Here is a 12,748-nt window from a genome sequence, read left to right on the forward strand (position 1 = left end):
CACTAAAAAAGCAAAAGAAACCCTGGATGTTTGAGTAAACCATTATATTATGAATTGAACTCTTTCCTATATTTATAATCACTAATGTGTTCATATATCCATGTCCTAAGCTGTCGAGATATCTTTTCAGCACAGAAAATAGAACATGTTCATTTAACCAAATAAATAAGTCATTCAGTATCACAAATGATTAAACAAAGCATGTTAAAAGGTTTAGGTACACTGGCAGAAGTGAATTGTTTATTCTTTATAGGTTCATAGGTAGGTACTAGGCTATTGGCCCTAGAGCCTATATAAGCCTAGCCAAAAAGGTACCCTGGCTTTTGCCACCCAAGAAAATTATTTTCCTGTGCCCCTGTCAAGCAGAGCCACAGAAGTGATCCCCGGGATGAATTTCCTATTTCCCATCCAATCATCCAAGATTTTTCTTGAAGAGTGCTAATGAGGAGCTTTGTTTGACATAGATAGGTAGTCTGTTCCAGAGTATGGGAAGTCTCTGGGACAGGAATCTATCCCTCCAGCATATTCTGTTTATTGTGGTGACAAGGTTTAGGTCCCTACAGTGTGTAGCTCGGAGGGATTGGGATTTCTTTAAGTGGAGCTTGTCCAACAGTTCTGCGTTTGACATAGCTTTGTATGTTAGGCAGAGATCACCTCTGAGTAGGCGATATGCGATAGAGTAAAGCTGGAGTTCTTTGAGACGGTCTGCATTGGGCATCTGTTTAAGGACAGTAATCCTCTTTGTGAGGTATTTCTGTGGCCTCTCTAGTTGTTGTAGATGTCTTGTGAGGTACATGCCAAAAGGGGCCCTGTACTTTATGAGTGATGAGTAGAGGGGAACAATGACCTCTTTTTTTCTGGATGAGAAACCTTTTGTGATGAGGTGTGCCATGTAGAAGGATTTCCTGATCACTGTGGCGATGTGATTATCAAAGGAGAGACTACTGTCCACCTGTGTCATAAGGTTTTTTATCACATTTTTGGTGTTAAGTAGACTACCACCTATGTGGTAGTTCATGGGTACAGAGTTTTTACCAAAGGGGATGACAATGCACTTTTTGGAATTGAGCTTCAGACCATGGCTTTCACACCAGGCATCTGTCTCAGTGAGGCCCGTTTGTAGGATGTCCACATCATTAGGAGTTTTGATTATGGCTCCCAGTTTGCAGTCATCTGCAAACTTCGTTAGCCAAAGACCTTCTGTGTTAGCCTGTACTTCAGAGAAGTAGATATCAAACAGGAGAGGGTCCAGGACTGAACCCTGTGGTACTCTACTTGTCACTGGTCTGAAGTTGGATTTGGAATCTGCTACTTTCACAGTGTGGGTTCTGTCCATGAGCCAGTTGACAACCCATCTTGTGATATAGGGATTTATACCTAGTTTAGTGAGTTTATCTATAATTCCAGAGTGGAGAATTGTGTAGAAATTCTTGGCGAGATCTAAATAGGCTGTGTGAACCACCCTACCCTCATCTATGGCTTTGGTGACTGCTTCAAAGAAGTCCATCAGGTTTAGGAGACATGATCTGCCTTTTACAAACCCGAACTGGGTGGGGTCCAGAGTTTGGAGATTACCAATGTCTTTGTTTATGAGTTCCATGATGATATACTCCATGGCCTTGCAGACCAGGCTCATCAGGCTAATGGGGTGGTAGTTCCCAGGGTCTGTTGTGGCTTCCCCTTTGTGGAGTGGGATAACCATCGCAGTGCACCATTCAGTGGGCACAAAGCCTGAGGTGAGGCTATGATTGAACATGGTACTTAGGTGGGGTGGCAGTTCCTTCTGTAGTTCACGTAGAACATAGCCTGGGATATTGTCAGGTCCCATGGATGCTGTGTTCTTGGCTTTGGAGAGTGTGTTTTTTACCTGTGCAGCCATGATTACAGGAACTTTGCATTCTTCTGGTATAGAGATGGGCCCTCTAGGGGGTGAGAGGGAGGTAAAGTTAGCACTGAACCTATCTGCCAGGATATTGGCAATATCAGTTGGTTTTGTATATTTAGAGCCATTGTGCTGTAACTCAGAGCAGATCTGAGTATTGCCATTGAGATTCTTGACATAGCTATAGAATGCTTTGTGGTTGTCTTTAGAATTTGTGACAATTTTGTTTTCATAACTAGCTTTGGAGGATTTTATGAGGGATCTCAGCTTCTTACCGAGGCTGACCACGGAGCTCCTCCAGTCATGGGATTTTACTCTTTTTGCAACAGTTTCTTTCTTCTGTTGCAGAGTTTGTTTATGGCAGGGGACCATCAGACTGGCTTCCTTTTTTGGAGGATAGCATCTTGGTTCAGGTAGGGATAGTATGATCCATGCACTCGTGTAAGTGCTTATAAAGTGCATTAACCATTAACAAATCCCAATATTTATGTATTGTATATTACAATAGTCTGGTACCTGAACCAAATATAGTAACCATAATGTATTATGAGAGTCTGACTTTGTAACAAAATATTTCAAAAGTTCTGCCATATTCATAGCATCAGCCACTTTCTTGCCATTAACTATAACATCCCTATGATAACTAAGTAAGACAAATCTCCACAGCATACTCACTGCAGTCTTCAACTGAAGACCATATACTTTTTTGGTATGTTGTTAGTTATACAGAGAGGATGATTATAGCATCTTTACGTCTTATAAGGATTTTTTTGTAAAACTGTTTCTTGTATACGGTTGTACAAATAGTGTCATGCCAACTAATAATCATCTAAATATCTACACTAAATGTCCATGACATAGAAAAACATTTTGTGGCTGGTATCATAAATGGGATGATCCTACAAATAACCCACAAAAATGTCAGCGTAAATTTAATTTGAAGAAAATATTCCCAGTTAAAATAAAAAAAAATGTTTTGCACATTTTCTGTGAGACACAAAAGAAACGTATTAAAGCCTGGGGAGTATAAACTGATTTGATATAACCAATATTCTTAAGCTAGAAGTCCACCAGCCCAATGCAAAATATTGGTTTACAATGATCTGATGTCCAAACAAAACATGTACCAGTCAGCTTCCATTTGTAAATCTTGTAAAACCTGAAGGAAATGAGTGGTGTCTTTAATTGTAACACCAATACAAAGTCCATTGTCTAGCCAATACATTTTGCACCACACATTTTTTGAAAATTGCAACATGTATGAGATAAATCACATGATGAGTGTTTTCAATATAGGATTTTGCAGAAAAGCTTTTAGGAAGCAACTGCTTTTCCTTGCTTAGAATTCATGAACCATGGAGATTAATTAATCTGCTGCTGTTCAGGACTGAATGATTTAACATTCTTCAAAGGAGTACATTATTTTATAGTGATGACGTCATGTTTTCACCATTCTCTCACTTATGAAAATTATAGCCCATGTACATGTGTATTAAGTCCTGTAACTGGTTTTAGTTTCATCCTACCTCATAACCATCAAGTAGTAATCACTCAAAAGCTTGTTGACTTGTCCCTGCTATATACAAAAGAACAGAGTTGGTTGTCAACTGCTTAATCATTTCTCCACACCATGATGACATCTTTAACTCTATTCTGTAGTTAAACCCTGTCCAGTGTTAACATCTGCAGATGTTTTACTCAAGAACCAGTGTACATACTTTGGGACTGAATGATATGACTAGGTAACCAAGCAAGCGAATCAGAAGGGCAAAACGTGCCTGGTTTTCCTTTATTCCAGCAATCCTTCTTAAACTTGTTCCTTCAACATACTTCTGATCTGATGACAGTGCAATCCAATGTTGTCAATGATTGCCATGAGATGTGTACTAGAAATATGTTTAATAGACTTCCTTTCTGATGACTTTATTATAATATTTCTAGTCTGGAATAAAACATTCCTTTGATTAGACTGAAAACTTGGCAGCTTAAAATGGAAGAAAGACATTCAAGAAATTTGATTTCAAGAAAGAACTATCTTAGGGAGGAGGCAAACACTGGTACTAAAAGAACACTGATTCTAACAAAATATTTGAGAACAGCAAGCTAGAAAAATTGTGGCATAAGATATATGGTAAGGTAAGAAGGAATGAACAAATTTAAGAAGCTCTACTGAAATCAGAATAACCAATGTGTACCTTGGGCTTCTGATTCGTCTTGTATGGCTGCCAAATCATTCAGCCTCTAAGCTGGGGCAACAATGCAAAAGAAGTGTGATTTTTTTCTGAATTCATCATCTATGTGAACATTATTTTCTTTCAAGATACGGACATTTGTCTTGAAAAGAGTAAATCCAGCTTGGCACTCTTCCTTTCTCTTAAATAAAGGATCAGTGGAAACTTCTCCAAGGCACGAGAACTTTGCCTACTCTTTTTGATTAATGCCATGGGATCTTTTATATCCACCTGAGTTTCCACTAACTCATGGAGATGAAGCCTCATTTAAATATCTCATTTGAAGGGTGTTGAGTTTTCACACTACACCATGATATCAGTCAGTGATGGCTACCACAGAACAGCAGCAGTAGCAAACACAGCTTTAAATGCTGTTAGATAGCTTGCTCTGCCACACTTTTAAACAAAGCATGTAGCACAGTGAAGCATTTAATACCTTTTAAAGCCTTTAGGTCCTCCAAGGGCCACTTCATGTCTTGCCACAGTCTGTGTGACAGTATTGAGTGTTTTATGGCTTTCAAAGCTGTGAAACACTTCATATACCTGCATATTTTTTCTTTTTGTTCTCTAACTTGTAGTATTTGTAACAGATAAAGTTCCATGCACTACAAAAAATTATGAATAGATCTCCCTGATTACATCTTTCATTATGTGTTCTCAGTATGGATGTCCGGACTCACATCCATTCTTTATATCCATGTCTCAAACATATAACAAGTTGGTTATGATTGGAGACCAGGTCATAGTCCTTTATATTATATGCTCATGAAATGGAAATCAACAAATACACAATGAGATTGAAGCTTGAATGGTTAATCATGACTTCAGTATTAAGAACACAAAACATTGGCTGTGATCAGAGGCCTGATTATAGTCCTATGTAATACCTGGATTGTTTTAGCTATGACTGTGTTTCAGATATAAAATAATTATTTTATGAAACTATTAAATAAATATTTTAGTCCCAAAATCTCAGAACATTTTTAATTTTTCATTATTTTTCACAGGACACAACTGCCCAAATGGTGACTTTCCTGCTTAACTAGGGATAGGTGTAACTCTATCCATATGTTATAAAGAAATAAAGGTCATGTGTCTATTTTTCTAATTCCTGTCACTTCTCCTCTCCATAGTATTGTTAAGAAGAATATGCTTTTGTTTTTTTACTTGCTTGATGGGCTAATAGTGAACTGACACTTTCATACTGCTAAGCCTGAAGGCCTGACCTTCTGTATTTCCATGTGTTCAAGAATTATTCTTAAGTCACAAAAACAGAACTTTATTTCATTTTGTTGTTTAGATGTCTTAGTTATTTTTTCATTATGCTGTAGAGCCCTTCTGTTTTTTTGTTTTGTTTTGTTTGTTTTTTGTTTCTGTTTTTTTTTTAGGTAAATTTGAATATTGAATATATTGAAGGGCTAGAAGCTGTAGCTGTGACACTTCTTTCCAAGATGCTGGTGATAAGCATAAACTTTTATAAGCATCCATTTTTCACCATGTTAGATCCTGTAATAATTTACAGCATATTCCACAATACTAGTCAGTTTAGATTTGCTAGAGCATTGCAAAAGGACAAAAAAAATCAAAAGTTCTTAAACTGGTTAACAAGTTTAACAAGTAATCTAAACTATAAGACAAAACAGCAGTAATTAAAGCAGTGTGAATTGTTTAGCAACTTCTAGATGTACTGCAAGCCCAGTAAAAACTAGAGTGAATAGGGAAAGCTGAGAATCAGTTTAGATTGAAACTGTAACATACTTTTCAAAGCTGTGAGGAATAATGGACTATCCAGAAAAAAATTGTTACCCAAGAAACTACACCAAGAATCTGAAAGTCAAAGCAGAATTCCTACAATATATTAAAAACAAGGCAACATTCTGCATTGCTTGTCTGAAGAGCACAGAACAATTCATAGAATTCAGTAGTGCTGACATGAATAACAGTAGTTTCACAAAATTACTTAAGTAGGCAATTCATTACATGGATAAAATATGGCCATGCAATGAACAACTCATGAAAAATTGTATTTATAATTATTTTAAATATCTTATTAATAATATGTTCTAGGAAAATGAGAAAACTCAGGAGTTCTCACAATATAATGTGAAGAAAAATGTTGCTCAATGTAATATAGTGCCCCAGCGTACTAAATAAGGTAATTTAGTCTTTGTTTGGCTATCTGAGGTCTGTAGCTTGAAAGATACAATGCACATTTATGTAGCCAACCACTCACCTGGCTTTGATTTCTAACTGGTACTAAAGCATGTTAACTCAGTGCAAATACATTTTTAGGAAAGCTTAAATGTTGCTCATAGACATAATAAGCACTCACTATAAAAAATGTGATAGCATTTCTGCATATCTGTGTTAGGCACAAAGCAGTATGAAACATGGATAGTAGTATAAGCTGAGTATGACATGACAATTATATTCTTTTGGAAGTTATAGTATATGGCATGCATTCCAGTTATCATTTACTTATGTAAAGCAGTAAAAAATCCATGATTTAAGAACCAGTCATAAGAAGCTCTGTCTCAGAGAGTCAGTATTTTTTTATCTATGTAGCATTGAATGATGGAGCCATGCCTATAAGTCATGTGACTAAGGTTTGCTTAGCAAATCTAACAATCCCTGAAGAGTTGAGTAGAAGGATAGGTGAAGTGTAATTTTTGGCAGCTCAGTTCTGTAAGTGTAAGGGATTAGGCATTACAGCGAAGGTCTTACAGTAGTTGTTGGAAACTAATGCTGCTAGTCAAGAGGCATGGACATATATTAATAAGAAATTTGGTTTGAGCCAATAGGTAGGACTTAGCAAAATTACTTTTGCAATTGATAGAATGAAAGATGCCAGAATACCCTGATTTCCACTTTGCAAACTTCCCTGCTTGGGGCTCCAATAACAGTTGCTGGGGAAGGGGGATTGGTGGGCTGAAGAAAGCTGTAGGGCTCAGCTGCCATGGGACTTTAAAGGAAAAAGAAGAAAACTAGAGCTTATTGATTTGCATACATTTATGGATTGCCTGTAAAATTAAGTCACTACAGCTTTGCTAAGCATACTCTGGTTCCCAGTTTTCTCTGTATCTCACAGAGCCCTCCCTATTTTTTTAAGTGTGTGTGTGGGTGTGTGTGTGTGTGTGTGTGTGTGTGTGTGTGTGTGTGTGTGTGTGTGTGTGTGTGTGTGTGTGTGTGTGTGCGTCTGCACGTGCGTGTATGTGTGAGTCCCATGAGTCACAGTCATAGTTCCATTCTTCTATGCTAGAAGTGTATATGTATGAGTATGTATGTGTGTGTATGTATGTATATATATATATATATATATATATATATATATATATATATATATATATATATACATACATACATTCATATATTTTACTTATTTATTTATACACAAACCCCATTCATACAGACACACACACACACACACATATGCGAATTCGTACATATATCATTCTGTAGACAGTAATGTGTGCTTCCACCTACTGTATGCTTGAATGAATTGAGAATGGATTCAAAAACTACTGTAATCTATTTCCATGTACAAAAATCTCAGACAAATAAATAATACAATACTCCACAAAATGCAGCAAGATCACATTACTGTACAAAAAATAACCTATAAGCAACCTGTTATATATGGCATTTCCATTAAGTTTTCTTAATATACCAGATATTACAAAGATTGTTCCATGCAAAGTACATTTGTTTCATGCTTATTTCTTCTGCTTCATTACTAATAATGTATGTGGATTTTTAAAATCTTCTACAAGTTTAAACATGTGCATCTCATCAATGTCAAATTCAGCACAGAAGGTCTAGATGGAAACTAATCAAGTGTTATCAAAAACATCACTTGGGTGAACTTCAAAGGAATGTTTGAATGCAAAAGGCTTTGTGTTCTACAGTTGTAATAGAGAACATTGGGAAATTGTAGAATCTTAGAAGGCAGAAAGACACCTTCTAAAGATGCTGAAAGCAATTACCGAAGCAGGTGCCTTGAACTGACAGAAATGAAGGCTGTGTTCTGCTCTTTAGTTGTCATGCCACAAAAGAATAAAGCATATGTTCGAAATGCCTTCTTTTGCAAATGTGGTTTCTTGTTTTTGTAATTTATGCAGCACATTTTTTCTTTGTTAACCGCTTTTCAGATGCTCTTTGAAATATGGTGTTTCATTGCTTTAATAATAAAAAGTCCATAAAGAAAATGGAAGCAGAAAAAAAGAAAACGAGACAAAGAATAAAAAGACCCTTATGAAAACTCCAAAGCCACTTTATGTTCTATGTTACCTGTGTTATTACCATAAATAATGCTGACTGTTGAGTGTGTGTGTTTTTTTCCCTTCCCAATGTAGTTTTAAGCTTTTTTTTTTCTGTGACTTTCCAAACACAGAAACTTTAATTATAGCATCATATTTATCAGTAGGCCCTTTTTGGAATCCCCCTGTGTGCTACTTCACCCTCAGTTATACAGTTGTATCAGTAATTTAAACTGTGCATCTTTATTCATTTATGGGGCCCTGGATAAACATTTCTCTTCTGCTACTACATCTTTGCATTGCTTTTGTGTATACTTACCTATCACTGTCATATATTTGCCTTCAAATACATCCCTAGTGTTGCTGTATTCTTTTCTTACAGGTACTACACCTAACCTATGGAACACCCCCCATCAGGTGCTGTGAGTAACAGTAATGCTCCAAAAGAGCCTGTTGGCAGTCAGCTTGCCCCATCCAGCAGCACTGTTGCATTAACAGTTCCTCCACCCCCTCTCATAGCAATAGTGGCACTCCACTACCGCCTCAGTAAACTCCAACTTTGTACATGCCAAGGGCACACAAAAGTGAGGCAATGTACTCCATCATGGATGTCCTCAGTTGTGACAATGCATCCAACATATTGCCTCTTTCTACCCATCAGCATGTGTCCTCTGCCTGAGGTTATGATGACTGCTCTGTCTCCTTCTCCTATAGTGGTTAGGAATCTTACTAACCTGTCTGATGCAACAGGTCATCCTCACATTCCTGTTATATCTGTGTAACTCTGCAGCTGTTATTCAACATTGAGGTAGTTGCACTCCTATATGTATGCAGCAGATATAGCAAGGTTTTTATATATATATATATATATATATATATATATATATATATATATATGGTTCTACTTCACATGTTGGAAATACCGGAACACTGAAACTCTGATCATCAAGACCAGAGGATCGAAGTTCTGGAATATGAGCGACAAAAAAAAAAAATTAAAATATGAAAGTTTCTCATTTTAGGTTTTTGCAGGGGGAAGCCCCCCTGCTACATAAATATACCAATTCCTAGATTGCACAATAATGAAGATAATGAGAAAGTTCCTATTCCACACTGTACAGTGATCTCCATTCACAAGCTTCTATATTTCTGAATTTTGATCCTCTTATCTTCGATGATCAGAGGTTCGCTGTTCCGTACTGCTGTGCATGGCATTTATCTGCATACTGCCAGTCTGGTTCTGTGTTCACTGTCTGTCATGCATAATTCCACAACTCTGACCATGTTGACCATTCCACAAAGTTAAGTCTAAACAAAAAACTCCAGTCTTAAAAGCGCTCTTCACCCTAGAGAATGCAGACATCTGTGTGGTCATGGAGATATAGTTTAAAGCCAAGCAGAGCACAACGATAGTACAAAGTTATAATGCCTTCTATACTTTTAGATCAGCTACTATGCAGACAGGGACTATAGGTGTAGGTGTCTCTATTTATTTCAGAAATAAATATACCTCATGGCTGGTTAAACAATACAATGCACTTGAACTACTCCATGTTCAAATCACAGTAGACAATATCCAATACCACTTCCTTGCAAGCTATATATATAAGTCCCCCTCTATGACACAGGAACCCCATACCATGTATTTAACCTTATTGGAAATGCTCACCATCCAACCCAATACCATATTCATGGTTGACTTTAATTACCCCACTATTAACTGAGAATCCTATATGATACCAAACATGCAAGTGCAAAGATTCCTGGATTTTGTAAACATAAACTCCCTGGACCAGATTATCAATACACCTTCCAGGGGTGCAAACATAATGGATCTGGTCCTCATTAATTTGGGAGTGTGCTGCACACCCCTAGTGTAACATCTTCCCTGGTAAGGTCAGACAACAAAATGGTCAACTTTGAAGTAAAAATAAAACCTGGACCCCCAGCTAATCCTGGAATATTTAGGAACTACTCTAAGGCTAACTTCTTGCTGTTAAGTGATAACCTGACTGAATTTCAAGCCCCCATAAACCCTGAAAACACTGCTGTCTATGCAAAACTGTTCACAGAAACCTTATACATGTGTGCTAATAGCGGCATAGAGGCAGCTGTACCCACAGGAAGAAGTACAGAACTACCTCCAACAAGCCACACTGGTGGAATCACAAAATCAATAGGCTGTATAACAGAAGGAAGAAAATAATTTCAAATATTAAGGGGTGCACCACCCAGCAGGATAAAAACACTCTCATCAAACTAAACAAACAACTCAGAGGACAAATAAAGTCTACCAAAGACAAATTTGAGGTAAATTTGGCATCTCAGTCCAAGGACAACCACAAGGCATTCTTTAGCTATGTCTGCAACCTCAAAGGCAGTACATAATTGTGTGTAAAGCTCATTGTAAATGGAGATACCTATACTGAGCCAGAAGATATAGCAAACTTACTGGTTGACAAATTCAGCTCCATCTTTACCCGTCTCCCCCTCAGTCTTCCCTCAGGAAATACCATCAAATACAACTCCTCCTGCTATCAGTAATGAAGTGGTCCTTAATGCTCGCACTAAGGCCAAGAACACTGCATCAGTGGAGCCCAGACAATATCCCAGGATGCCTTCTAAAGAGCATGAAACATGACCACAGTCCTTCTGGAATTGCTGTTTAACTATAGCCTCCAAACAGGCTTCGTGCCCCATGAATGGAGAACAGCAACAGTCATCCCTCTGCACAAAGATGGACCATCTACAGACCCGGGAAACTACAGACCTATAAGTCTTACTAGTCTTATATGCAAGGCCATGGAAATAATTATCATGTAAATGATCAACAATAATATAGTAAACCACCAGACACCCTGTTTGGTTTCATCAAAGGCAGCTCATGCCTACTCAGCCTGGTGGACTTCTTTGAGAAGGTCACCAAAGCAATGGATCAGAGCAAAATGGTTCATACTCCCTACCTTGACCTGGTCAAGGAATTTGACACAATACACCACTTGGGCATCGTTGACAAACTCAGAAGGTTAGGTACAAACGTGTATGTCACCCAGTGGATAACCAACTGGCTCACAGGCAGGACCCAGGAAATGGGAATTGGGTAGTCCACCTCAACAAGGAGACTAGTCACATGTGGAGTCACTCAGTGATCAGTCCTTGGACCACTTTTTTTTGGTATTTACTTCTCTGAAGTCAAGGCCAATGTCAGTGGTTTCTGGCTGACTAAATTTTCAGACGATTGTAAATTAGGAGCTGTCATTGAATCCCACACTGACACAAATGTTCTCCAAGAAGGGCTGACACAGACAAACAACTGGTGTCAGAGACATGAACTAAAAGTAAATACCAAGAAATGCATAATAGTATCCTTTGGGAAGTCATCCACCCCTGGTAACTATCATATTGACAACCTAACCCTTAAAGTTAACCCAGTAGTCAAGGACATGGGGATACACATAGACAGTAATCTAGCCTTTGACTATCACATGTCTACAACAGTGAGGAAATCATTCGATGATGCACAACTTATAAACAAAGGTAGAGCATCTAGGTATAAGGAAGTCATTGCTCCACTGTATTCAGCATTCATCAGACTTATCATGACTTAACATATATATATTTATGTGTGTGTGCGTGTGTGTGTATGTATATGTGTGTAAATGTATATAAACATTTATTTATTTTATTTTACATTTGTTTACTGGGAAAGTCCAACTGGGCCAGTGAGAAAAGCTCCAAGTAAAAAAGTTACAAAATATATGAAGAATAAAACAGTAAGTTAGAGATACATTAGATTTTGCACAAAGACAGTGAACATTACATAATACAACATAAAACAATACATTGCACATGAATACATTTAGAATTAGAAGCATAATTTACAATTCAAAATCATTCTGATAATGCAGAGTAGTGCAGAAAGAGTACTAATGCAGGTTTTGATAAATTAGCAGTGACATTTTGGGTAGATTAAGCTGTCAGTACAGCTGAGTAACAAAGTTGTAATAAGTATTTGCAGGTGACCTTATCAGCAACAACATATGCAAAATCCATAATTCACAGAGAAAGAATAGAGGGATGATAAAAAGAGATCTGTTGAGTATGACCTCCTTGGCCAGATAAGTTAGTAACTATCCTGGACTGAAACAGGGGCATAGCCAAGTACCCACCAGATAGGCTTTGACAAGTTTTTTAAAGTTAGGTTTACTGGTTGTGGATCTTATGTCTAGGAGCAGGTTATTCCAAATGTTTACAATGCAGTTAAAGTAAAGGGAGCCACCTGCAGCATTCGTAATTCTGGTTATGTTTATTAATGATTTGCTACTGAAATTAAGTACTTGATTATTAGACTAGTGGTTTAGAAGGGCTTTAAGTGATGG

This window comes from Protopterus annectens, chromosome 1.part2, assembly GCF_019279795.1.
Source record: "Protopterus annectens isolate FY-2018-M chromosome 1.part2, PAN1.0, whole genome shotgun sequence".
NCBI lineage: Eukaryota > Metazoa > Chordata > Ceratodontiformes > Protopteridae > Protopterus > Protopterus annectens.